The 26,579-nt window shown below is 41.1% G+C and overlaps 1 pseudogene across 1 annotated transcript in view; it reads right to left on the reverse strand.

The window, feature by feature from the left end:
• Nucleotides 1–26,579, reverse strand: part of LOC309835284 (lipoxygenase homology domain-containing protein 1-like) — a 93,659-nt pseudogene that overhangs the window by 16,622 nt on the left and 50,458 nt on the right. The window contains exon 7 of the transcript in view: nt 3,879–4,096. The product of the transcript in view is annotated as a lipoxygenase homology domain-containing protein 1-like (transcript). The remainder of the gene's footprint in view (nt 1–3,878; nt 4,097–26,579) is intronic.

Consider the following 26,579-nt stretch of genomic DNA (forward strand, 5'->3'; position numbering starts at 1 on the left):
AAAACCTAGCATCAACCATTTCTTCGGCCCCAGATGTGGCCCCAAAGCTCATCTGCCGTTACCATCCATCTCGTGTGGAGAAAACCCGGAGCCAGAACGTGAGCAGGCTGCTGAGAGCTGAGCCGGCAACCTTATCAGCTCCGGGCATCCCTGCCAGGCCACTGACCACAGATCCTGCAGGACAGCCAACTGAGGGCCAACAGCAGCTCCCAGGGCCTTTCCCCACGAACCACAGACGGGAACACCTAGCAGGAAGGTGTGGAAGCCGCATGTGTGAAGGAGTTCCACTCGCCAGGGCTCATGTCCAGGAGGAGATCACTGATCCCATCAGCAACCTAGCTCAGGCCCCCAAAGGGTGATGATTTAGAGTCTAATCGTCTCAGAATCCTTTTCTTTTTGAAAACATTCCAGCAATCTTTTGAAAAGATGAGGCAAAGTCACAATATTAATTGGCTCGGAGTGTAAGGGCCAAATGCAAGGGAAAGCACTATTTTGTGCTACCAAATTAAAAATATGTATATTAACCTCCAGTGGGTCCCTAGGACTCTATGCAGCCTAGCAACCCGACGTGTTAATAGCTTAATTAAAACAAAAATTCCTCCACATCCCCCTTTGTGTTCTTCCCGAAGCCAGCTTCAAAATGTTTTGACAGACGAACAATTTTAAAATATTGAAGGTCAACCCCTCCTTACTCCTCCTTCCAAATCCAAACCGGAGAAACAGCGATTCAGTGGTTTGGATCTGCTGTGGCTTCCCGTGATGTCACAGGAAGAGCAAATGAACCTCTCCGTGGCACCAACATGATTTTCCAAAGGGGAGACAGCACCCCAGACTGCTCCGTGCTCACCAGGACATTTTGATCCCTACTTAATGCCTCAACATTGAGGTGTCATTATTTTCTCACTTTCTTATTTTAATGATTTTCTCCTAAATGAACAAATACTCAGTCTGGGAAAGGGGAACCTGGACTGTTTGTCAGAACCGGAGAAAAATGAGAAGTCTGGCTGAGATTAGAGCGAGGTATCATGTATTACCTTGTATTATTTTGTAGGAGAAAATGTCTTAAGAAATGGTTGGTGTGTTTCAGCTAAGAAATGACCGCTGTAAATGGGAAATACTAATGGAGAAGTTTCGTTAACTAGTCTGGGGAAAGGATGAACAGAAAGATGCAGGGGAGGCCTGCCGAGCCTTTATTGCTGCTCAAGTTAAATGAACCCCAAATCAATAGTTCATGTAAAGCACAATGACGTTTCTTTTGTATCCTGGATTTTTTAAAAACCCATACAACTGCCTTCCACATTTTTCTACATGTAAAAATTGTGCAAATATGTCAACTAGGACGCAACTGGAAAAAATTCAAAATGGTTGCCTAATAGAGTTTAAATAAAGTTCATTTTAAAATAATGCAGCCTTTTAAAGCACTGCAGATTGAGAAATAACAAATAAAACAAACCAATAAGATTTCTTCTCCTTCTTATTGGTACTATGGATTTCAAAATTCTTCTATACATCGCTTTTAAAGAGCAGAATGGATTCTTGACGAATGTTAGCAACTGGGTGAATAGTTTAGATAGGTCCTAGGATGATGAAGGGTGAACACCAGGAGTCTACATTTCTTAGGAGCCTTCTGTCATTTCCACTTCAGACTTCTGGACATCCCTGGACACCAATGCTATCCTCACATGACTGCGAACAACTAAAGCCATTAGGATCTGGAGCTGTATGTATTGAATGAGATTTTATATGAAAAAGCACTTTTGCAAACTGTCAAAATATACACAAAAAGAATTACTATTGGGCTTCCCTGGTGGCACAGTGGTTGAGAGTCCGCCTGCCGATGCAGGGGACACGAGTTCGTGCCCCGGTCTGGGAAGATCCCACATGCCGCGGAGCGGCTGGGCCCGTGAGCCATGACCGCTGAGCCTGCGCGTCCAGAGCCTGTGCTCTGCAACGGGAGAGGCCACAACAGTGAGAGGCCCGCGTACCGCAAAAAAAAAAAAAGAAAAAAAGAATTACTATTATAAAACATTTCTCCATTCATTAACCTGGCCTTACCCTAAATCTTTCTCACCATATCTGAATTAACCAAGTATTTCTATGGCACACGGCCCATGCGTCATGCTAACACGTAGAGGTCCTGCGGGAGATGCAGCTACTTCACAGGAAGCCCATGGGGAGGGTAGACTCCCCACATACATGTAGAGGAAACAGGTTGAGGCGGAGGGGAAAGTGATGGCTTCCAAGCACCCGTGATCCTCGGAGCCAAGCCTTCCGAGGGAAGCAGAAAACAAGCAACTGATGGGAGGGGAGAGGAGGGGGGTCGTTAGACTGAAGATGCTAACGAGAGCCGTGAAAACTGAGCAAATGTGGGATCAGGAGCCCTGTCTGCACGGTGCTCACTACTCCTGGCACACACTAGGCACCTAATAACTGTTGGTACGTGGGCTTACCTTTGCGTGTGGAATGGTTGAATGAACAGACCATGAGTGGGTATTAAAAATGACGAGACACTGAGTCACTTAATGGGATGCTGGGGCTCTGGGTAGGAGAGAGGACAGAGCTGAGGGTGGAAGTTGGCTCTCCTCTATGCAGAGTGAACCCCTCAGAAGCTGGGGAGAGGCTCAGCAGGCACGGAGGAACACAGCAGCTCAATCTGCGTGTTCAAGGGACAAGGACCAGGTGGGGCCGGTGATAAAAACAGAAAAAGATCAGAGGAAACAGAGCTAGGGTGGTATCACATGATGGAAGTCAGGGCTGGAGAGAGATTTAATGGTAGTGACGGTAATAGCGAGTGTTTATCGCGTTGATTACGATGTGCCAGGAGCTAAGTACCCGAAGTACATTATCCTAAAGACTAAGTGCATTAGCTCAGACTCAAAGCAAGCCTATGACACAGACACTATCTTTATCCCCGTTTTATAGATAAGGCAATGTTGGCCAAGGGAGGCTAAGAAGGTTGCCCAGGGTGACGACGCTATAAACACATGGCCACGCCCAGACTCACCCAGTGCGTCTGCTTCCAGAGGCTCCAGAAATCTCTGCCTCTTCACACGAGGGGTCTGGGACACAGAGGAAACGTGTGCATGCACGCAAACACGTACACACAGGGGCATTTAAACAAAGAGGCCATCGGTATCCATTGAGAGAACAATTTTACTACAGTGGTGGCAGCAGTAACAGGGTGGTTATCAGAGACACAGGAAATGCATAGAGAGAAAAGTAAGGCCATGTATGAGTTCACTTTTGGGCAAAAATAAAAACAAAAACTTAGTAAATGAATTCAGGTGCTTCTAAGTTCATGATTGCTAACATTTGGTAACATGCTATAGCCAAAAAGAAAGTCACATTTAAATGGCTAGCAAAAGAGTTCACAGAAAGATGAGCTGACGACATGCATACCTCTTTCTGTGGACATTTTCCCTTCTGAGCAGCCAGACAAGTGTCAATCCCAAAGCCCTAATGCTCTAAGTCAGGCAGAAGCAAACTACGGCCTCTGGGCCAAATCTGCCAGCACCTGTGTCCACATAATCCAGGAGCTAAAAGTGCTTGTTACTGTTCCTTAATGGTCAAAAAAACAATAAAACAAAAAAATCAAAAGCAAAATACTATTCCTTGACAAATAGTATTATATAAAATTCCAAATTCAGTGTCCACAAATAAAGTTTTATTGGAACACAGCCATTCCATTAGTTTATGTATTATCTATAGCAGTGTCTCACTAACTGGCAAAGTTGAATAGTTTTGAGAGACTTCATGGCCCCCAAAGCATAATATTTAGTGTTTGGCCAGCTACAGAAGAAGATTGCTGACCTGTGTCCCAACTAATCTCAATTATTTAAATTTTTAATACACATCACAAAGGAAATGAAATTCTATACCTGGCAAGGGTGCTTTGTTAGTTCTCACAATGGGCATTTCCTTCCATGTATTGCACCATTTTCATTCTCAGCTATCCAGGAATCAACAGGTAGACACAACAGCTCACATGTGTCTATATTTTCAAGCCTAATTTCTTCCAGATACTACCTGGGACCCTTTCCGCTGTTGTCATTCCAATACGTGTTTTATACATTTCACCAATATCTTTAAGATTAAACTGCAGCACAAAAGAAAAAAAGTAAATAAAACTTCCTACATCTCCAATTTGATTTTTCAAATTGCAAGTTCATATCCAATTTCGAACTCAGTGGCTACTTCTGCCCCACATACTCCTTACTGATTTCCATGAGAACTAGTAACTTGTGACACCATGAAATACTGTTTCATATGGTGAAACAAGAATCCATTGACCACAAACAAACCAACAGATTAAATCCAACTAGCTTTCATTATATCATTTTTTAGCAACTACTATTTTGCAAAGTAAGTGTTTTTTTGAAATTATTGATATATACTAGTTATTTCAGTAGTTAGATCTGAAGAATAAAATAATCTAATAAAAGAATAAGATAGTCCCAGATAAAAATAAAACGGTTTTCGGGACTGAGATACGGGGTCAGAGAGAGAAAGGCAGAAGAGAAGTGCACATATAGTCCATTCCCATCGCTCTAATGTCACATTTTGAAAATTGCAATAATATCAGTGAACTCCCACTACATAGCCAGAACATGAAGATTTTTAAAAATTGCTGTCTGAGAATGTCTGATTTGGGTACTTGGAATTATTAACCAAAAAAAGGATGCCAAATGTAAAATAGATAGCTAGTGGGAAGCAGCCGCATAGCACAGGGAGATCAGCTCGGCGCTTTGTGACCACCTAGAGGGGTGGGATAGGGAGGGTGGGAGGGAGACGCAAGAGGGAGGGGATATGGGGATATATGTATACGTATAGCTCATTCACTTTGTTATAAAGCAGAAACTAACACACCATTGTAAAGCAATTACACTCCAATAAAGATGTTAAAGAAAAAAAGGGGGTTAAGTATACACTGAATTTAAGGACAAAAGTAAAGCACTCTGTATACCCACATTTGTTGATAATTCTGTTTATTATATACACTACTCCAAGAACATTTTAAATGTGCACCAAGTAGATTAAACCATGTAAACATTTAAGAAGTTCTTATTACATACTAACACTGCCCTAAGCAAGTATATACACATGAAAAAAACCAGGGCTCTCACAACCCACGTACGAAGACAGAGATGTGAGACACTAATTCACTGCATTCAAAGAGACGCAAGCAAAGCAGAGGCCCAAGAAGAGTGTGATGGGGTGAGTCAGTGCACGGGGGACAGGCAGGGAGGGCCCTGGACTTTGAGGAATAAGCAAGCCCATGAAGGAGGGCAGGAGACAGGAAACGGCACAAGCAAAACCAAGCAGGGTAGAAATGGTCACTGTTCCTGAAATTTTTAAATTCTAAGTTGTATTCTATTTGAACAGAATCTAGTATGCTTTCAGATACGAACAGGTACTTCACAAAGGTAGATGCTGCTGCTGAGAAATGAACCTGGAGCAGGCATGGTGGCCTCTACTTGGGGGAGGGGGCGGGGGGCCGAGGCAGCGTCTAGCATGAGACCTGAGGGCACCGGCTTTGGATCAGACGCACCGTGTGCAAAGCAGGCAGTACGACCTTCTGACACTGGGATTTGGGGGCAAGCTACGTCTTCTCTCTAAACTTCAGTTTCCTCATCTACAAAATGGGGTATTAAGAATCACTTTGCTGGGAGGTTATGAGAGTAAGTGACAGATTAATTAGCAAAAACTGGACAAATTAACACATATTATATCCTCAATGAACACTGGTGGTCTAAGGAAAATAATAATTATTATTAGTAGTAAAGGGGGATTAGAAGGAATTCAGTGACGAATACAATGGGGAGAAGAAAACTAAACACCATTTGCTTTAATTCTACAAGCAGTTTTTCCAGTGCCTTTGACCCTCCAGCCCTGCGCTGGGCATTCAGATGGGAGGAGGAGATAAACCAAAGGAGATCAGTCCTGTCTATCTGGTGTGCTTGCCAGCCAGCAGCATCACCAGGGGCTCCAAGGAGGGTTGTCTCTGCCGTGTAGGATCAGAGTCCAGTTCTGGGAAGCAGAGCCCGAGAGGAGAAGCATGGAGCTTGTCAGGGGAAAACAGGCTGGAGGCTGAGTCTTCTCATGCCACCAACAACCCTGACCATCAAGTTCCTATTTGTAAAAAGGACCAAAATAGATAATCTTGTGAAAATGCTTTGTAATTCGTAGAGTGTCAACCCATACAGGTCTAGGGACAGACAGCAGGGTAGAGAGGTTTGAAGAGGTCTCTAAAGAATAAGCAGGAGGGTTTGAACTGACATCTTGGGTTCGGACCACCATGATCCTATTCTTAGAGCTCATGGGATTGAAAAAGCTGGGAAAATTAGGCAATAATTTGAGGGCTACTCAAGAAAGAATCTCAGGATTATCACAAGAAAGGATGTTTTCATTTGTGAACAAAAATGGAAATGTCCATGCAAAAAATAGCAGAAAAGATTCTCAAAGTTGAAAAATCAACTTGAATAAAATACACTCCTTTTTCAACTTCCATAATACAATGCATATCTTACATTTTCAAAGAGGAGGCCTTTTACACTAAAAGTTGCATAGCATATGAGAGAATGGTCAGATACAGAATTATGAAGGAATAGCCTATATTTTCAAGGAAAACAACATGCCTAGTGGATCCAGGAAGAGTCACACAAAAAGTTTATGGAAAAAATATTCCCTCTTCAGGTATCAACTTTCAGATGTAGCTCTTAATCCAGCCATTTTTGCACATGTAATGCTCACTTGGATTTTTCTAATTTGGAGACACTAAATCTCTTCATGAAGAACTTCAGTATTTTCTCAATAAACAGTAAATAAGTTATTTTTTTAAACTTAAAATCTATTCTAGAAGCCAATTTCATGTTGTGCAAAGCCCGTATTCTTGTTTAAGAAGGCGTTCACGTTTTGGAAAAACATAATGGAACATAAATTAACTTTGTGATCACTAAAATCCCATCTGGGGTGTTTCATCTTAACTCAATTTCTCAATTCATAGAGGATGGCTCATTTTACGTATTTATTGCCCTTCAAATGAATATTATGGCTTGAAAGCTCAGGACAGGAATGTGGATGTGTAGACTGGAAACTTGAGTTCTAATACGTTAGAAACACTGAAAAGTATTAGGGTGAATTTTTTAGAGGAAGCAACACCTCCGAAAAAGCCCTCACAAAATCCACAGAGCAACTATAAACATAGACACTTTGTTACGTCATACAACATGAAAATGAAAACAAGATGCTGTTCTCCTACACACATCCTGGGTAAACATTCTTGATATAAATCAGCTCCAGGGTACCCTTCAAAGGACAGGAAGCAGGATACTCCTTCCTCATTTTTCATAGGCTGCCATTGGTATGCACTTTCCTAGGGGTCCTGCCCCCCGGCCTTTTCAATCCACCAACCATGTCATTCCTCTTCAAAGAAGTGTAAAAGAAACTTTTCCCAGCTTAATAAGTGATATTTAGATTTTAAAGGGGAAACATTTGGGTCCTAGAATGTTCAGACCTCCTTCTGAAACTAGACAGGAGTCTCTGAATTGAAGAATGCCTTATGTATTATTCTAAGTTAAGTTCAAAAGCTCTTCTCTCACCAATCTTAAAAGCTTAAGGAACCTAGTGATCTCAGATTCTACTAGGTTTTCCCCCATTCCCAGTCCCCAGTCCCTGGGTCTGATCTTAACTTTCAGAGAGAACAGCTTCTCACACACCTGATTACCCAGTGATGTCTCTAAAGATTTGGGAGCCACTAGCCCTAAACTAATTCTGGGTACATTACACACTGTACTCTCAATTTCTTCATAAACCTTGACAAACTTCAATCTTTGGTCTCTTCTGGTTGTTGACTTACTTTGCTATCTCCCCCACTGGACTCTGAACTCTTTGAGGACCTGAGTTCTGTCTTCTTTTCTGTATCCTTAGTATTTACACAGCATTTGGCATGGAATGGGTGGTTATAAACATTTTCTGAATAAATAATTTAATTATTTTTTATTTTCATGTGTTTCCTTCATATTCTTTGATTTCTATAAATATTTTGGTGGATGAAAAAATCTGATGATAATATGGAAAGTTATAATGACTTGTTATGACATACTTGTGGTAGGTATCTGAGCCCCAGTAACCAGGAAAAAGTCTTAGTCATACTTTGACATGTTTGTTGCTTTTTATTAAACTCAGTAATAATTTGTAATCCAATTAATGCTGTCCAAATGAATGAAAACATGGCTTTTACCATATTATGTCATCTAAATTTTTGATAGTGAACGCACTGGGAAACAAAACCTGATATCTTTATAAGGAGTGGTATGATAAAGGATAAAACCAATGTCCCATAGTATGAATCTTTGATTTATTCTAACATAGCAGAGGTATTTTTTCCAGATATTCTCATAAATCTTGATATATCTTGGACAAATATAAACAGATTGTGATCAATTCCAATTCCAGTTTAATTAATGACAGAGTAGCTTGTATTGACCTAGTCCTCTAGCAATAACCATGACAAACTCTGGATAAAATAACTGTCTAAAAGCCCTGGGAAACAACCAAAGTAGCCAGAAAAAGAGGGGATTTGACCTTGAAATCATGGCAAAAAAAAAGACCTTACCCTTGAAAGTGGGCAAAATCTAGATTAGCATGGCTTTTCCCCTGAAGTCATTTCCAAGTCTATAAGGCATAAAGAGGGTAGAACTCAAGGAGAAAGCCATAGAATAATCTGTTGAAGAGTGAGCAGATTGAATTTGGGACTGCCAGTGTAGCTGGAAATTGGGAGGGGAAGTCCTAGTAGGGTGGAAACAAAAAGGTGATTCCCAAATATGCATACAAATTCCAATCCAATTCTAGACCAAGCGCTGCACTATGCATGGCAGCTAAGACTCCAAGGAGCTTGGAGAGAAAACAACAGTCAGAAGCTGAAAGAAGAGTGGCAGTTGCAGCTGCTGCTGGCCACAGGGAGAGACTTTAGAGTCTGAGTCCCAGCAAGTGATAAGAGCGTGGTGAACACCTAGGGCTTTCCAGTGAATCCCTGAAAGTGCCACGCATTAGAAGTGAAGACGACATCTCTTTACTAGAGAGATTCTCCCGAGGCTAAGGATAAAACTGAGATATACCTGCCCAAACAAGGCACAAAAACAAACCTCTACAAGCTCAAGGTGATCCACCAGTAATTTAACAAAACTCACCATTCTTCAGGGGTATGTAACACAATCCAGAGTCTCTACACTATTATCCTCAAGTTCTAGTATGCAATCAAAACTCAACAGACATGAAGAAACTGTAAAATGTGAGCCTAGTCAACGGAAAAATCAGTTAATAAAAACAGACCCACAAACAACCCAGAGGTTGAAATTAGGAGAAAAGAACTTTAAAACGGCTGTAATAAATGCACCAAAGAAACTACAGGAAAATGTAAACATACTGGGTAAAGAGATGGAATTTTCAGGAGATAGCTGGAAATACGAAAAGAAAACAAATGGAAATCTCGAGTCTAAAAAATGCAAATGAAATAAAAATTAATTGAATGGGATTAATAACGGTTTAGATACAAAAAAAGAATCAATAAAACTGAAGACAAATTAATAGAATTTATCCACGCTGAAGTACACAATAGGAAAAAACAATAAAAACTTTTAACAAAGCCTCAGTCACCTGTGAGACACTATCAAGTAAAGTAGCATATATGTAAGTGGAGTTCTGGAAGGAAAGGAGAGAGAATGGGGCAGGGAAAATATTTAAAGAAATATTTATTAAAAATTTTCCAAATTTGATCAAAATCCCATAGATTCAGAAATCATAGTGCACCTCAAGCAAGATATACATAAAGAAGCAAATCATAGTCCAACTGATGAAAAGGAAAGAAAAATTCTTAAAAGCAGTTTAAAAAAAAGACTACATATAGGGCAAAAAAATAAGGGTGATGGCTAACTTCTCTTTAGAAATACAAAATACAATGGAACAATGTATTTAAATGTGTATAAATGGCTAAGTAAAATTAAAAGCTGTCAACCTAGAATTTTATATCTAGCAAAAATGAAGACATATGAATATATTTTCATTCAGACAAAAGCTAGTAAGATTCATAGCCAGCCAATCTGTACTATAAGAAATGCAAAGGGAAATTCTCTGGGCTTAAGAGGAATGACATTAGATGAACATGTAAATTTACAGTAAGAAAGGAATAGCATGGAATTTGTAAATATGCAAAAAATATAAAAGATAATTTTTTCTATCTTATTAAATTTTATACAAATAAGTTGACTGTTTAAAGCAAATGTAACAATGTTTTGGGGGGTTTATAACATATATAGAAATAAGATATATGACAATAATTGTACAAAGAATGGAAGGGGCATAAATGAAATGGTACTTTTTTTTCTTCTTTTCTTTTCTTCTTTTTTTTGGCTGCACCACATGGCTTGTGAGACCTTAGTTCCCTGACCAGGGATTGAACCTGTGCACTCGGCATGAAAGTGTGGAGTCCTAACCACTGGACCAGGAATCCCCTGGAATGGTACTTTTTAAAGCTTAGTATATGACATGTATATGTTAAGAACATATAATGCATACACAAACCATCAAAAAATAAAAAGAGGCAAGAGGCATAAGTAAAACACCAAAAGAGAAGATGAACTGAATAGTTAAAAATTTTGTTTAACTCCCAAAGAAGGTAGGAAAGAGGAATAAAGTAATACTTGCAAATCGTATATCTGACAAGATTGCAGTATCCAGAATATATTTTAAAATTGTTAAAATAACAATGAGGTGCAGCCACTGTGGAAAATTTGGCAGTTCCTCATGAATTTAAACAAACCATTACCATATGACTCAACACTCACTCATGATAAAAACTCTCAGAAAAATAGGAAGAGCATTTACAAAACAAAGAAACAAATCCTGCAGCTAATGCTATACTCAGTGGTAAAGACTGAACGCTTTTCCCCCAAGAAGGGAACACAGCAAGTGTTTTCTATGTTCTTCTACTATGTAGTGCCGAAAGTTCTAACCAGTGCAATAACTCAAGAAAAGGAAATAAAATGCATACAGATCCAAGCTCTTAGACGTGACTCAAACAATACAACCCATAAAAGAAAAAATGATAAGTTGGATTTCCTCAAAATTAAACATTTTGGCTCTGCAAAAACCCTTTTAAAAGATGAAATGGCAAGCTACAAACTGATGGAAAATATTTGCAAACCGCATATCTGACAGAGGACTCGTACCCATACACAATATTTAATGTTCAACCTTCAATACCCAGGACCTTAATGTCTTACAGAGTTGCCAATATCTATAAAGGATGACTGCAATAAGGAAATAAATGAGGACCTATAGATATAAACACATATATATATAAAACAAACTTCTCAAAACACATTAAAAAAACAAACACTTCAATTAGAAATGGGCAAATGATATGAAGAAACATTTTACCAAAGAGGATACATTAATGGCAAATAAGCACGTGAAAATATGTTTTGTATTAAGGAAATACAAATTAAGGACACAGTGAGATACCACTATACACTTACTAGGACAGCTAAAATAAAAATTAATGACAATACCAAATGCTTGCAAGGATGCAGAAAAACTGGATCTCATACATTTCATACGTTGCTGGTGGGAGTGTAAAATGGTAGTCAATCTAGAAAACAGTTTGGTACTTTCTTTAAAAAGCTAAACATACTGCCATACCACCTAGCGACTGCACCCCTGGCATTCACCCAGATGCATGAAAACTTATGTCCACACAAAGACCTGTACAAAATGGTCTAACATCTTTATTTATCAGAGTTCCAAACTGGTAACAACCAAAATGTCCCTCAATGAGTGAATATGGTATGTCCATACCACGGACCACAACTCAGCCATAAAAAGGAATAAACTATTACTACATGAAACCATTTGGATCGATCTCAGGGGCTTATAATAAATGAAAAAAAAAGCTAATCTCAAAATTCACATGCTGTATAATTCCAATTATGTAACATTCTCAAAACAACAAAATTATAGAGATTTAAAACAGAATAGTGTTGGCCGGGGATGGTGGTGGTGCGTGAGTGGGCGTGGGGCTGTGACCCTGAATGGATAGCTCAAGGGCGATCTTTGGGGGGTGAAATAGCTCTGTATCTTGTTTGTGGTGGTGGTTACATGAATCTATGCCCCTGATAGAATGACATGTAATGATACCTACCAATGTCAAAGTCTTGATTTGATACTGAACTGTAACTATGTAAGATGAACCCATTGGAGGAAACTGGGTAGAGAGTATATCGGATCTCTACTATCTTTGCAACTTCCTGTGAATCTATAATTATTTAAAAATAAAAGTTTTTTTTTTTTTTTTAAACATGGACTTACCAGCATTTCGTTATGATCAGTAAGGCCATTGAGAGGTCTCATCTCCAAGGAGATGAGAGATTTTTGTTTGCATAGTTAGCTCTCATCTGGGCATCTAGCTAATTCACCATTTTAGAGCAGATTGTGACCCCCCCTTAAGTCGACTGTTAGGGGTGTCCAGGGCCAAGGCCATCCTTCTTTGCCTTGGTATAGCCTTGGTGTAATACCTACTTTTTCGTGGATTACTTAAATAACTCACAATTCTCTGTGTTTTTTTCTTTCCTTCCCACACACATAGAAATGACACCAGCCAAGCAGTAGGAAGGAAGCAGGACAGAGAGACAAGTCTCAGGCAGAGGACCAAGGGATCAATTTAGTGCTGGGTGCCACCCAGGTGACAGCACTGCGGTCACACTCTCTCACTCCTCCTGATGGAAGCCCCACGCAGTGACCACTCCCCGGTTTGTCTGCAATGGTCCCAACTGACATCTGTTGTCTGGGCGTAATGATTAACGGAGCCCTTCTTCTCTCGCAAATGTGCCCTGGGTGGGATGGCCAATGTCACAGAGATCACTCTAGTATAGGTATCAGCCCCACTTCACAGACAAAGTAACTGACACTCAGAAAACCTCTGTCATCTGCCCCAGATTGAGACCAGGATTTGAGGCCAGACTCTGCTTCTCTGAGCTGCAGCTGTCTCCCTAATGAAAGGATCTGTCTCTCTCTGAAGCCCACATTTTCCCCTTGAATACGGGTATTGGGATAAAGGCTAAAGCATTAAGGAAAGCTTGCTTATTTTTTAAACTTATCTTAGCTCAGCCGTTCTCATCTAAAACTGGCTACAGGTTGTCAGTAAGTATTTTGGAAAGACACTTTCTCACTAAAGCCTGATAAGCACAAATATTTTGAAGCAGACACATTGTTACGATGGTACTTTCAAGATATTTGAATACATAATTAAAATAAGAAACAAAATACTCATATATTCAAGCTATCCATAAAGTAGATGTGTAGTTTTTAATTTTAATACATTTTCATCTATGGAGGATATAAACAATTTGCAAAATGTAGGAGAGATGGAAATTACTCATCATTTAAATTAAATTGCTAATGATTCATTTTTTCTAATTTCTTTCTTTTATATTCCAGGTAATAAAAACTATGCTATGCTGAAAGACATCAAAATTATCCAAAATCACGGTGGATAGGTTGAAAGATAAGATTTACACCATCGAATATTCTACTCTGTGGGTAATTTTTCCATTGCATTTTGCAGACTGTTTACATCTTTTATAGAAGTGAATTTACTAAAATTTCTAATGCACAGGGCTTTACAGGAATTCCATTTATTAACACTCCTTTATTTATTAAAATCAATAAATAATTAAACATATACTATTATATATACCCTTCTTTGTATTACAACTACATTTTGTACATTTCATATTCACTTTTCTCTTTTGAATGCAATTACCAATGCATGGCTTTTCACAGTCTCCACTTATTTCAATTAACTATTACGATTATCATCATTATTACGAAGATAACACTTCCAGCTTAGCAAATGCAAACCCCTTTGAATTTCTCCTTCTGTGCTTCAGCACTGCCCTTGACATTTTTGAAGCTATTACTGATTCCGGACAACAACATGATATTCCAGACCAATTCTGTTTTTCCCACTGGGAGACATGGAATCAATTTCCCACCCAGGTATCCTGATTCTTTTTCGTGGTCTGCAACACTACGTACAAAACATGGGCACTAGGGACACATGAGAGGGGGGGTGAAAGTGCTGCTGCTGTTGGGACAATTACTGGTGACAGATTGAAGAAATCTGCACCTTTTTAAGGTCATGAGTTTACACTAATTTTTCCAGTTTATCACATTAAGTTGCTTTCTCTACTTTTCGTAGTATATGAGAAGCCACCTATACTGATAGTCTGATGTTCACAACCAATATAAGGGATTATATTTGTACCTCTTTCTACAGATCAGAAGGCAGAGTTTTAGAAAGTACTGAATTGGCCATCATTGCCCAGAAAAGCAGAACATGGACTCAAACCCGTAAGTATGATAATTTCTTTCAGACAATATAAGCCCATTGAAATTGGTGTAAATGTGTTAATGTGAATTATTCATATGGTTTAGCAGGATCTTTTTTTTGTTTTTAACAAACACCTATTGGATTATCCTTAGCACTCCCAACAGCTGCCACTGTGTATCTGGACATGGGCCCCTTTCCACCAGCTGTGTGTAGAACTTGATGGGCCCTTTCGTTGATATGTGATAGTCTTTCTATAACTCTAGAAGTTGTGTTCCGCTCTATTTTTTATGGCTATCATTATAAATTTTTGTTTCTTTTTCCAAAACACCTTGATTTACTTTTTGTTCCCCACCCATGCCTTACTTTCTTTCTCTCTCTCTTTCTGTCCCGGGAGATCGTTTCTGGCATGTCCTACATCGCTAATTCAATCTTGGCTCTGCTACTTCTCACTCCCAGACATAAGCATGAATTTCCATTCTGCTGTTGCCTTTTTGTTTCTGAGCCACTTCCAGCTTTACCCCTCAGCTTGCTACTTGTCTCAGGACACTCTCTCCTTATGGGTCCCCTTTTCGGGGTCCTGGGGACCAAGGCTTCTTGCTCTCTGGTTAGGACACCGCTGTCCTAAGCTTGTCTGGGCCCCGCGGTGGTCTCACCTCTCCCCATCCTCACGCCCCCGCCCTGCCCCCTCTCTGTGATACACTGTAATAATACTGCTCCCCGAGTCCCTTCTGCCCCATCTCCAGGGCTTCGCTCCTGAAGACGCCACTTTACAAGTACACCCTGTCACCACCAGTTTCCTCCCACTTTGGGGTCCCTGGTATCTGAGATTTGAAGTATCTGCCTTGTTCTGAGATCCTGGCAGGAAGGGTCCTCCTGCTTGAAGAAAAAGCAGAGCAAATAGTAACCCGCCTCTCACAGTAGTTCCATGGGAAAAGGACAGGTGGCCGGCTTCTCCAGCAGGCGTAGGCCCGGAGGAGCTCAGAGGACCAGGCGGGGATGGTCCCAGCACACATCTCACCACCTTTCTTGAGGCAGGTGCCCTCCTTACATAAAGCTGAGCCCCACTTCCTGCCTCAGTGCCACTTAGATGTCCTTCTGCATCAAGACGGCTGTGGTTAGCCTTAGTTTTCCACGTTGAGATTTTCACCGTTACTCCATCTGCATGTGTTCATTGGGGGATCAATGCTGTTCTGAACAAAAAGTCTCAAGCTAAGCAAATCTGATGGATTTTTACAAAATAGCATTTCTTAGGGCTGGTGGAAGTTAGAGGACAGGAAATCTGTCAGGACAGGCCATCATTAGCATAAGGCTGATTTCAGCCACAGTTTGCATCCTTGCAAATACACTGTTCATTGAATCCATCTCACAGTTGAGAAAAATGAGCTGAAGTAGCTAGTCCAAGGTTATATAGGAAGCACACAAACTCACAACACAGGCCTCCAGCACATTTGGTTCAAAACTGTCAGTCAAGTTTATTCTTAACCAAGGCAGCTGAAGACGACCTTGGTGTGAGCTCAGTGGTGTTAACATAGCCCATCTTTGCAGTGTTAAAAAGGATTGAGAGGTTTTTTTGTATGTTTTGGGGTTTTTCTTATTTTATAGACAAACTCTGGTTGTGAGCATTTAAGTTGGTCAAGTTTTTTTTGTTGTTTTTTGTTTTTTGGGTTTTTTTGCGGTACGCGGGCCTCTCACTGTTGTGGCCTCTCCCGTTGCGGAGCACAGGCTACGGAGGCGCAGGCTCAGCGGCCATGGCTCACGGGCCCAGCCGCTCCGCGGCACGTGGGATCTTCCCGGACCGGGGCACGAACCCGTGTCCCCTGCATCGGCAGGCGGACTCTCAACCACTGCGCCACCAGGGAAGCCCGGGTCAAGTTTTATAATAGGAAAAATAAGCTCTATTAGGAAATGTCACATTTCCCAATTATGAAATGGCTTACATAGCTCTTTTCTGAAAATAAAATGAAATAGGCCATATATTAATTATGACTTTCTCTGTAAGTGGGATTTTGTAAAGCTACGAGCCAAGTCTAATAAATTAAAATGAAGAGCGCATATTATTTTTAAAGAAAAATGTTTTACTTTATGTCTGTGTGAACATCAGTAGAATTAACAGATAGAGTAATGAGGTGTTCTAGAGTCATTTAACAAAAATTATTTTGTGTATAAGTGAAGAAATTGTTTAGAAAATTAATTGTGACATAATTTCCTGTGTATTAAACATAGTTTTATTTTGCACACATAAAAACACACATTCTAGTCTCCACCAAGTCACCAAGCTGCTCTGTAGTTTTCAAATACCCCTGCCTTTACTCAGATCCCACTCTGTTCAGTCTCATTCTCTGCCATTCCCGCCACGCAAGCTCCTCACCAGCTCCCGAGGGCTGTGGGCCTTCCCCATTAATATCTTCCCTCCTACTAATCTCCCCACCCACAGTGTGTGCCCAGGCCTTTCCTCCACCTTTCCAGGCCCCAGACGAAGTTCCAGCCCAATTCCACCTCTTCCAAAACCATCCCCAAGACACCAACCCTAACCTGCATTGATGACCTTGGTCTTTGAATTCCCTCAGTTCTTAATTATTCATGCATTCTGTCACTCATGCAAAAACTTTTATTGAGAGCCATTAGATACCAGGCACCGTTCTAGGCACTGGGGAGAGATAGCAAGGAATCAGATAGACAGGGTACTTACTCTCCTGGCACATCCCTCCTAATGGGGTGAGAGAGAGAATAAACGAACATGGGAGAAAAGCAATGACGTGCTCAGTTCTCTACAGAGACTGAATGGGCTGTCATTCTACATGGGATGTCCAGGGAGGGCCTCTTGGAGGAGGTGATGTTTAGGCCGAGATCTGAATGACAAAAAGCTATTCAGCTGCTGGATATTAACGGAGAGAGCACTGCCAGCAGAGGGAACAGCTACCATAATCTTTGAAAAGCCCAAACATGGGAATGAGTTTGGTTGGTTCAAGTGTGCAGCAAAAAGAAGTTCCCTGGGCTGTTCGGCCAGGAGAAGCCAGAATGGGTGGAGGACAGCGAGGTGGACATGTAGCGTCCGTCAGGGATGGGACTGTAAGCAGGAGATAGCGTGACCTGGTTTATGTTTTTAAAAGATTCCCCTGACTGCTCTGCAAAAGAAGGATTGCAGGGCGGTAAAGTGAAAGCCGGGTGGGGGGACTAAAGAAGAGACTAGGGTGTGAATCCGCGTGAGAGAACCTGGTGACCTTGACTAGGATGTTGGAAATGGACGCAGAGGGAAGAAGAAGGATTCCGCAGGTATTTGGAAGTACATCTATGCCACGTATTTTATCTGACTACACCCTCAATTTCTTGGGCTGAAATTCCACCTAATTTGCCTTATATTTCCAGGTTAGAAATTTTCCTCACTGAAGTCCTGTCAGAGTTCAGTAGTTCTACTTTTTCCCTGGCTTTCGTTCACATTCACCATGTCACATCCCTCATCCCTTCTTATTCGCTGTAAAGGACCACTGGCCTTTTCCATGTCTCCAGGTGCACAAAGCTTTACCTTACAGAGATCTTTTATGAAAGTTCCTGCTGTTTGTTTTTAATGTGTTCTTAATTTTGTCCCTATATGCATTTTAGAACATAGCTTTCAAAATTTTAGTTCATCAAAGAAATCTCTGTGTAATCACTTTATTATATAATTTCCCCCTTTCTCTCACTGGGATTGTTTATAATTAGAGAGTAAGGTTTTTAATTTTAAGAATCTACCTTTCCTTATAAGCCAAATCTCCCAAAGATTCACATTTCCATCTGTGAAAGACAGAGTTGAGACCCAGTAGTCATGACAGAGCTGGTAGACAAGAGCTCTGTAACGCCCAGATAGTGTTATGGTCACATTGGGATATATGAGTATGCTACAGGTTTATATTCAAGTTGTATTAAAATTCCTGAAGAAATAACATCACTAGAAGCAAAGGCAAAATGTTCACATCTAGACATAAGTTAATCCCCATTTTAAAAATTAGCTATAACTGAACCAAATATGAACTATCTTTCTGAAAATTATTAACATTTGCAAACAGAACTTCAAGGCAGGCATCTATTTCTAAAATTTACAATATTAGACCTGGTCTTCTTCATTCTCTCTCTCTCTCTCTCTCTCTCTCTCTCTCTCACACACACACACACACACACACACACACACACATAATTTTGTTGTCATAAAAGTGCTCCAAGAATTAAAGGGCTGAAAAGCAGTTTACAATGCTGTATAACCCATCTGTCTGAGCTACAAATGAACCACCCCAGACCATGAAGAAAATCCTAGACTTCCTCGGTAATCTACCTCAATATTCACATCGCATGTTAGGAATATTATTATCAAACTACATTGTCTGGAATATAAAAAATCAGTATTGGCTGTACTCATAGGCTAGAATATTAAAACTGCACCTTTTCTTTGAGTTAGGGCAAATATTAAGTAATGGTCACTATGTTATTACTTTATTTCATTTAATAAAAGTTCAAGAAGAGAGTTTCAAATTAATTTATTTTTAACAGCTTTAGTGAGATATAATTGACATGCAAAACTGTACATATTTAAGATACACAATCTGATGAGCTACATATGCACATACCCATGAAACCACCACCAAAATCAAGGTAATAAACCTGTCACCTCCAAAATTTTCCTCACTCCCCTTTGAAGAAGAGAGGACTTTTAAAAATTTCTTTTATCGAATTATAGTTGGTTTACAATGTTGTGTTAGTTTCTGGTGTACAGCAAAGTGATTCAGTTTTATATATATATGTGTATATATATATATATATATACACACACACATATATATTCTTTTTCATATTCTTTTCCATTTTGGTTTATTACAGGATATTGAATATAGTCCCCTGTGCTATACAGTAGGACCTTGTTGTTTATCCATTATATATAATAGTTTGCATCTGCTAATCCCAAAATCCTAATTTATCCCTCCCCCACCTCCTTTCCCCTTTAGTAACCATACATTTGTTTTTCTATGTCTGTAGGTCTATTTCTGTTTTGTAAATAAGTTCATTTGTATCATATTTTTTAGATTCCACATATAAGTGATATCATATGATATTTGTCTTTCTCTGTCTGGCTTACTTAACTTAGTATGATAATCTCTAGGTCCATCCATGTTGCTGCAAATGGCACTACTTTGTTCTTTTTTATGGCTGAGTAATATTCCATTGTATACAATATACCACATCTTGAAGAAAGAGTTTTAAAGCTTGGTTTTAACTGGAGAATAGGACAAGCATTCTAAGCCTTAAGAGTCATTCAACAAACATGTCACAAAATATTTTGAAAGTAGTTCTTCCATAAACCACCTGCCTGACTTTTAAAAGAATAATTCAGTCACAAAGGATAGAAATCTGTGGTGGTGGAGCCAGAGGAGAGGAGAGCTGTGTGTGTCAGTCCGATCACCCAAACTGTGAAAGAAATGCTAGACCATATGCTGAGGCTCTTTTTAAGGCAGAATTTCTACTGTTTTCCATGGGCCCATGGGTGCTATCATTTTATGATCAATGGCCAACTTCTCCAAAGAGAGAGAAAGAAAAAAATAGCTGAAGGACTTTTAGCAGGATCAAAAGTCAGCTTAACAAAGTCAAAATTCTACCAAACAAAAGAGTACTGAGTAACCAGCACACCTGAGAGAGAGCTCTGAAGACACAATAACCAGGGCCCTTGCTTCACGGGGCAAATTGGGAAACTAAACTCCATGTCTAGTGCCCTCCCACCGATATGCAGAGGCCCATTACAGGGCCTATCCATTGCAGAATTTGCTGCGTGAACTCTGAGAAAGTACACCAGGCTTTGTATGTTCTCATGATCACCGGTCACGCGCCTTGTTCTCGACGGTCAGAGAAACTACATCCACCCCGTCCGACCCAGTGCCTCACCTGAAACACCTCCAGGGACACAGAGGTGACTCTGAGAGACTTTGAGTTTTGTTTGTTTGGGTTCTGTTTAGTTTTCACTCTTGAGTCCTTCATGGGCTCACTCCTTCCAGGCTGATGTCACTTTAAGGTTCTCTCCCTTCTTGTGCTCCGTGAGCATCTTGGAGGCTTTCATAAATCCATTCATTTTCAGAATTACAATAAGAATTTGGGGTTTTTCAGTCAGAACGAACCCAATCTCACAACAAAAACCAAGTCAAGATCCTAGATGTTTTTCTGGTGTCGTAACAACAGTGACGAGGCCAAGGCCTGAGGTTTGCTGAGAGAAGGAGGGTCGTGGCCAAACGCTTTCACGTGACTTCAAATCCTTGCAGCGACCCTGAGAGACATGTAATTCTCTCCATTTTGCAAAAGAGGAAAGAGAGTTTCAGAGAGGTTGTGTCATGTGCCCAAAGCCCCCTGGGCCCTAAGTTTCTGAGCAAGGACTTTAATTCAACATGACTGGATCCCATAGTGCAAGGCCTTTCCACCCCAGGGCACACAGAAACAGTCGTAAGATTTAACCCAGGAGGTGAACCCGGTCCGGTCCATGGAGGAAAACAAAACAAAACTGTAACGACAATCACAAATCGGTGTTTCACGCGTAAATCAAATAGTTTCTCCCTTCCCACCCCTTCCCGTCTACACAATCACCCTTGTGTAGACACAGCTGTGCTATCAAATGAATGTCATGTGTGAGTGTGTAGGTGTGACTGTACTGCGAGGACCAGCTCCCCAGTTTTGACAATATTCTCTAGGGAATTATGTAATATTTCGTTTGCAAGAGCAAACGCTTAAACAATATTAAGGCCGATTCAGTTAAAATGTCCTCTGCATCTGCTGAGTGGGGAAGGTTTCCGTTTTGCTCTAAGTGTAAGCGGGCTGACAGCATCCGTCCACCATTCCCGGGCTCTGCGTGCAGAGGCCTGGCTTACGGGGCACCTCATTTCTATTCCCATTCGGGGCAAAGGTTAACCATTTCTGCAAATGCTGACACTACACTGAGGCACATTTAAATAGTAAAGCACAGGCATGGCGTCACACAGAACTGACTGAATTAGGGCAGCAGAAGCCTCCTGTCGGCTTGCTGGGGTGTTGAAGGCAGAGAAGGCTGCAGAGAAAAGGGTGCAGGGTACCACTGGGCGGATGCACCCCGGCGTGTCCGGGAGGGCTGTTCACGAAACTCAGACCCTCAGTGAGACAGCCCTCGGGTCTGGAGGTTGCTGTCCGTGAACTCAGTCTCTGAGTCTGGCTAAAGGAGAATGAAAAATATTTCACGGGAACCACACAGATATTTGTTTGATGCCTCCTGTTAGTAGACTCGGGGCACTGCTAGAGACAACTTAGGAGTAACTAGAGTTCAGTGCCTAAGGCTTCGCTCTCATGCTTGAAACGTGACTCACTTTCCTGGCCCGCAAGCCATCAAGTTGGACTGGGTTTCCCCTTAACACCCCCTCACCATTACCCACAAAATGATTCTCACAGAAAACAAGAGCTAAAACTACATTTTCACTGTGGCACAGAAGTGTTGACACCAGTGAAATCTGGTGGCCAGATGGATTAGTAAGAATGAGTTACCACAGGCATTTAAGAGACTGAAATAACTATAGCTTGACTCTTTGGAGGATTATCGAGAATATCATCCCTACATCCCTTACTTTCTAATTCAATAGAAAAATGCTAGATGGATGGATAGATAGATAGGTAGATATAAAAAAGAGAGGGAGGGAGGAAGAGAGAGAGAATTGGACTCATGTAAAAGAGTCTACAATCTACGTTTATGCTTGAGACAAAAATTAACACGTATTTATGAGACAAAGGAAAACACATGGAAGTGAAGACCTAATAACCTTATAGATGTTTCTAAGGTTGATTATTGAGAAGCCAGTCCCGAGGATGAGACTTTTTTTGTTTGCTTGTTTGTTTTCTAAATTTATTTATTTATTTATTTTTGGCTACGTTGGGTTTTCATTGCTGTGCGTGGGCTTCCTCTAGTTGTGGCGAGCGGGGGCTGCTCTTCATTGCAGTGCGCAGGCTTCTCATTGCGGTGGCTTCTCTTGTTGCGGAGCTCAGGCTCTAGGCAAGTGGGCTTCAGTAGTTGCGGCACATGGGCTCAGTAGTTGTGGCACACGGGCTCAGTAGTTGTGGCACACGGGCTTAGCTGCTCCGAGGCCTGTGGGATCTTCCCAGACCAGGGCTCTAATCTGTGTCACCTGCATTGGCAGGCGGATTCTTAACCACTGCGCCACTAGGGAAGTCCTGATGAGATGTTTTGAACATTAATCTGTGTATTATCATATGATTGGAGCCAATATGTGCATTTTATAAGGGAACAAAAATCTTATAAATGTCCATATTTCTTGTGGTGTTGATGACTTCTGTAAGTTCCTCTCTTGGTCTCACTATCACACAGCTGTGCCACTCTGTAATATACAGACCAGTTTTAGAGAACAGCATACAGACTGTTCCTAAAACTGACTCCACAAGTACTTTTTTCCATAAAATGCTTTGATTCGATTATGACTGAGCTCTGTCCCCAACCTCACTGGGTACCAGAAAGAGAGGAAGCACGTTGTCAGTGGGCAACCCATTTGGACTTACCTGTACAATCCTGGATTCCATGAAAACCATCAAGATCAAGCCCTAAACTGGAATCAGTTAAAACCTGGAAACTTTAGGGTTCCCTACCACAACCTTTTGAATCTGTGGGTTCCACCCATAAGGAAATCTAAATTTTGAAATATGTGTTTAAACTCACTAGCAGTCTCAGGTTTACCCACTTCACAGAGATTTGAGGGCCTGTGTGTGGCAGGAGGTGATGCTGCAGGAAGGGCTGTGGAGAAACACAAAATGTTGACTTAAGTGCATCTAGGGTTCAAGGAATGTCATGTTTTATTATCAAAATTGCAAATAGCGCTGATGAGAATACGGTGAAGGGGGGTTTGGGGGTGATCCTGGCAGGGGCCCCATAGTAAGGACAAGTCTGGCTTAGGTGGAAGCAGCAACAATTACAAGGAAAGCTGCACAATGCATGTCACACACAGCAAAATGGATGGACCCTCACACAACGTGCTTGTCAAAATGAGGGGCTTCTCCTGCTCTAAGCCTGGACTTACTTTGGCTCTTTCAAAATAAGCAAGGAGGAGGGCATCTCATGGTAGCAAGCAACCTAGAGACCATTCTGCAGGGTTTATTCTGCTATCTCTTCACCCTCTACACAAAACTACTTTTCACAGCATTCAAAGATGACCACTGTATGTCCCCTTAAATTCACATGTTGAAAACCTACCCCTCCAGTGTGATGGCACTGTGGGGACAGTGGGAAGTCATAAGGTCATGCGGGTGGAGGCCTCAGGAGTGGGATTAGTGCCCTTATAGGAGAGTCCCCAGAGAGTTCTCTTGTCCTCTTTGGGCCACGTGAAGATACAGTGGGAAGCTGGAAGCCAGCAACCTGGAAGAGGGCTCTCTCCAGAGCCCGGCCATGCTGGCACCCTTGTCTCAGGCTTCCAGGCTTCAGAACCATGAGAAGTTAATTTCTGTGGTTTATAAGCCACCCAGTCTGCGGAGCTTTGCTATAACAGCCCGAACGGACAAAGAGAACCACCCTGGATTTGGCTCTCCACATGTGTTCTGCATCCTTTTTTCCAATGCATTTGCACAGATTTGAACCTCTTATCATTGAGAGTGGCAGAAATAAAGATCTGGCCAGATAACAGGTCCTGCTTTAAAGCTGGGGAGGGGGTTGGTGCCACCTTCCACGCCCTTCTCTGTGGTGACACGCAGTGTGAATCTTCTACGTCATGTTGGGCAGGCCCTTCTTTCCTCTCCAGAAGCAACATAAAACAGTAACCAGGACAGCGTTTGAACAGGGATTCTCCACAGGAACTGTGCAAGCATTACATGTGTCATATGTTGCAATAATGTGAAGTTTATCTCTCTGAGAAAGGAACACAGGGATCTTGGTGGGACTTACTTGGGAACAATAGTTAACAGTCAACTTATTTCCAACTGTTTTCCAATAGAAGGGAAAAAATAATTCAATATATGGTTAGTTTTAAGAGGCTCCATGCCTTTGAAGGGGATTTGAATATTCTCCGGGAACAACACTTGGACAATCAGATGTAATAATAATAATAATAAATAATGGCCAAAGGCAAAAGATAGAATCGCAGAGCTTTTAAAAATGTATTTAAAAAGTGATCAGCGACTAGCTGTAAGGGAACAATTGCCCCCAAACAGGACTAAGTATTTCAAATGTTCAGAAAACACCAAAAATCTTTATGCTGAGATCTAAATAATCACCTTAGTTTCCATCTCCTCTCACTGATTGCTTTATGGGAAGCAGAGCTCTCCAGCACGCAAGTGATTTTAAAATATTGCTTAGTATTTTTTATCCCAAGATAATTACCAGTTCATGCTGATGCCAAATATAAATTATGTTTATTTCTCTCCAAAAACCATGGCAGGGATTTTCATGGCATTCGCTAGAGCACGTGATCAGACGTGTGCATTACTTTGAAAGGTTACTCATATATGAGCTCCAAACTCGCATGTACACTTTGTTGAGGATGGTGACAGTGTTCGCTGGTCTGAGCTTACATCAGTTTATTTCACTTTCAGATGAGCTCTTACATCGAACTCTCGGCAGTACTGACTTATTAAAATGCTAGCGTTTGCCAACTAGAACACTGTCAAGCGTGTTTCAGCACCCCCGTTCACGCTGCCATTCAGGGGAAAATGCTCTCACTCTCACACTGCATCACAAGTGACGGTCTTAATCCCACCTGAAGTAATAGAGCTGAAGTTGCTACTTAATTTCCAGCATCCCCCTAACGATGGCAAGTGTCCCTGCAAACGTCAGGCGTGCAGTTCTCAGTATCAAAGTAGATTTTGCACAGTTTGCTCTAGGAGAGAGTGCTGTTGTTTCTTCCCTTAGCAAAGTCACCAAACAAGATAGATTTTTATTTCTTTTACAGTACAATGGCTGTAAAAGAAACAGTCATCTTTATATACAGCCTGTCTTCCTGGCCTAAGGTTGAAATAAATACAGAGAATATGTTTGAATTTAAGGCTTTTCTGAACAACACAGTCACCAACTACTTACATACTGCATGAATCTGTCTTTTACATCTTTCAAATGCCAGCTGCAGACTGCATCTCTTCCCCTGAATCCCCGTTGCTAATACTATCTGAGCAGGCTATTTTGATGTCCTGTGAGAATTAGGCTTCTTTTGGAAGCAGAAACATAACTCCCACTGGTCCTGATGCAAGTTCTGCATATTGCAGAATGAAGACAGACAAGGTATGAGAAAACTGAGCTGCTTACTTACGACCGCATAAGGTGTTAACCAGCTGTCCGTACTTCTAAACTTTAGAACTATCTCCAAGTTAATAAGAGCACATTCGATCTTGTATAGACCCACATTCTTTCCTGGGAAAGGCAGTGAAGGAAGCAAATGTCATTGCCCAGAGTTTAGAAATAAACACAGGAAGATGTGGGTAATGTCTTAAGTAACAAAGGTTGAAGGGCAGAGCGAAATCACTTGGATAAATTAAAAGCTATTCAAATATTTGCTAGAACTCAAGCTTTTAGCTTCCTGGAGAGCTCATATTCTTCATTAGCATTATAAAATGAGATTTATTCATTATTTATGCAATGGGACGGATCATATTGGCACAGAAAGAACTTGAAGCTTTGCTGGACTCTGTGAAGTTGATCTAGGTTGAATGGAGCGTGGCCATCAAGGGTCTCCTGGTAACACAACGACCAACTTTTCAGAGAGCTCAACAGATGTACGTCAACAACTGTGCACCAGACCCTTGTAAGAGTTTTAAGAAAGAAATGGTAAAAGAATGAATACAAATGAAAACTAAAGAATAGGAAAGAGAGCCTTGCTCACATCTCCTCGATTCATTAAGAAGATTTATGAAAGCTGCAGGCATGATCTATAGTGACCAATCAGGTGTCTTAATCCGTGATATAATCAAGTGATCTCAGAAGATCAGGACTGTGACCCTCCCACAAGTTACGAACCTCAGTATTAAATGAAAGCCATCCAAAGCTTAGGCTGATGGCAAATCTGTGCAGGATGTGAGGGGATGCAGACATGTCCACCTTCACACTACTGACAGCCGAGGGACACTGGACAAGACCTAGAAGCAAGGCCATCTCTGACCACTCACACCAGGCATCCTAAGACCACCTTGTGGACAGCTGTGCGGGGAGGGCAGCCTAGTTAATGGGATGGCGTAA

The sequence above is a fragment of the Grampus griseus genome, assembly GCF_964374135.1.
Source record: "Grampus griseus genome assembly, chromosome: 17".
In the NCBI taxonomy this organism is placed as follows: Eukaryota; Metazoa; Chordata; class Mammalia; order Artiodactyla; family Delphinidae; genus Grampus; species Grampus griseus.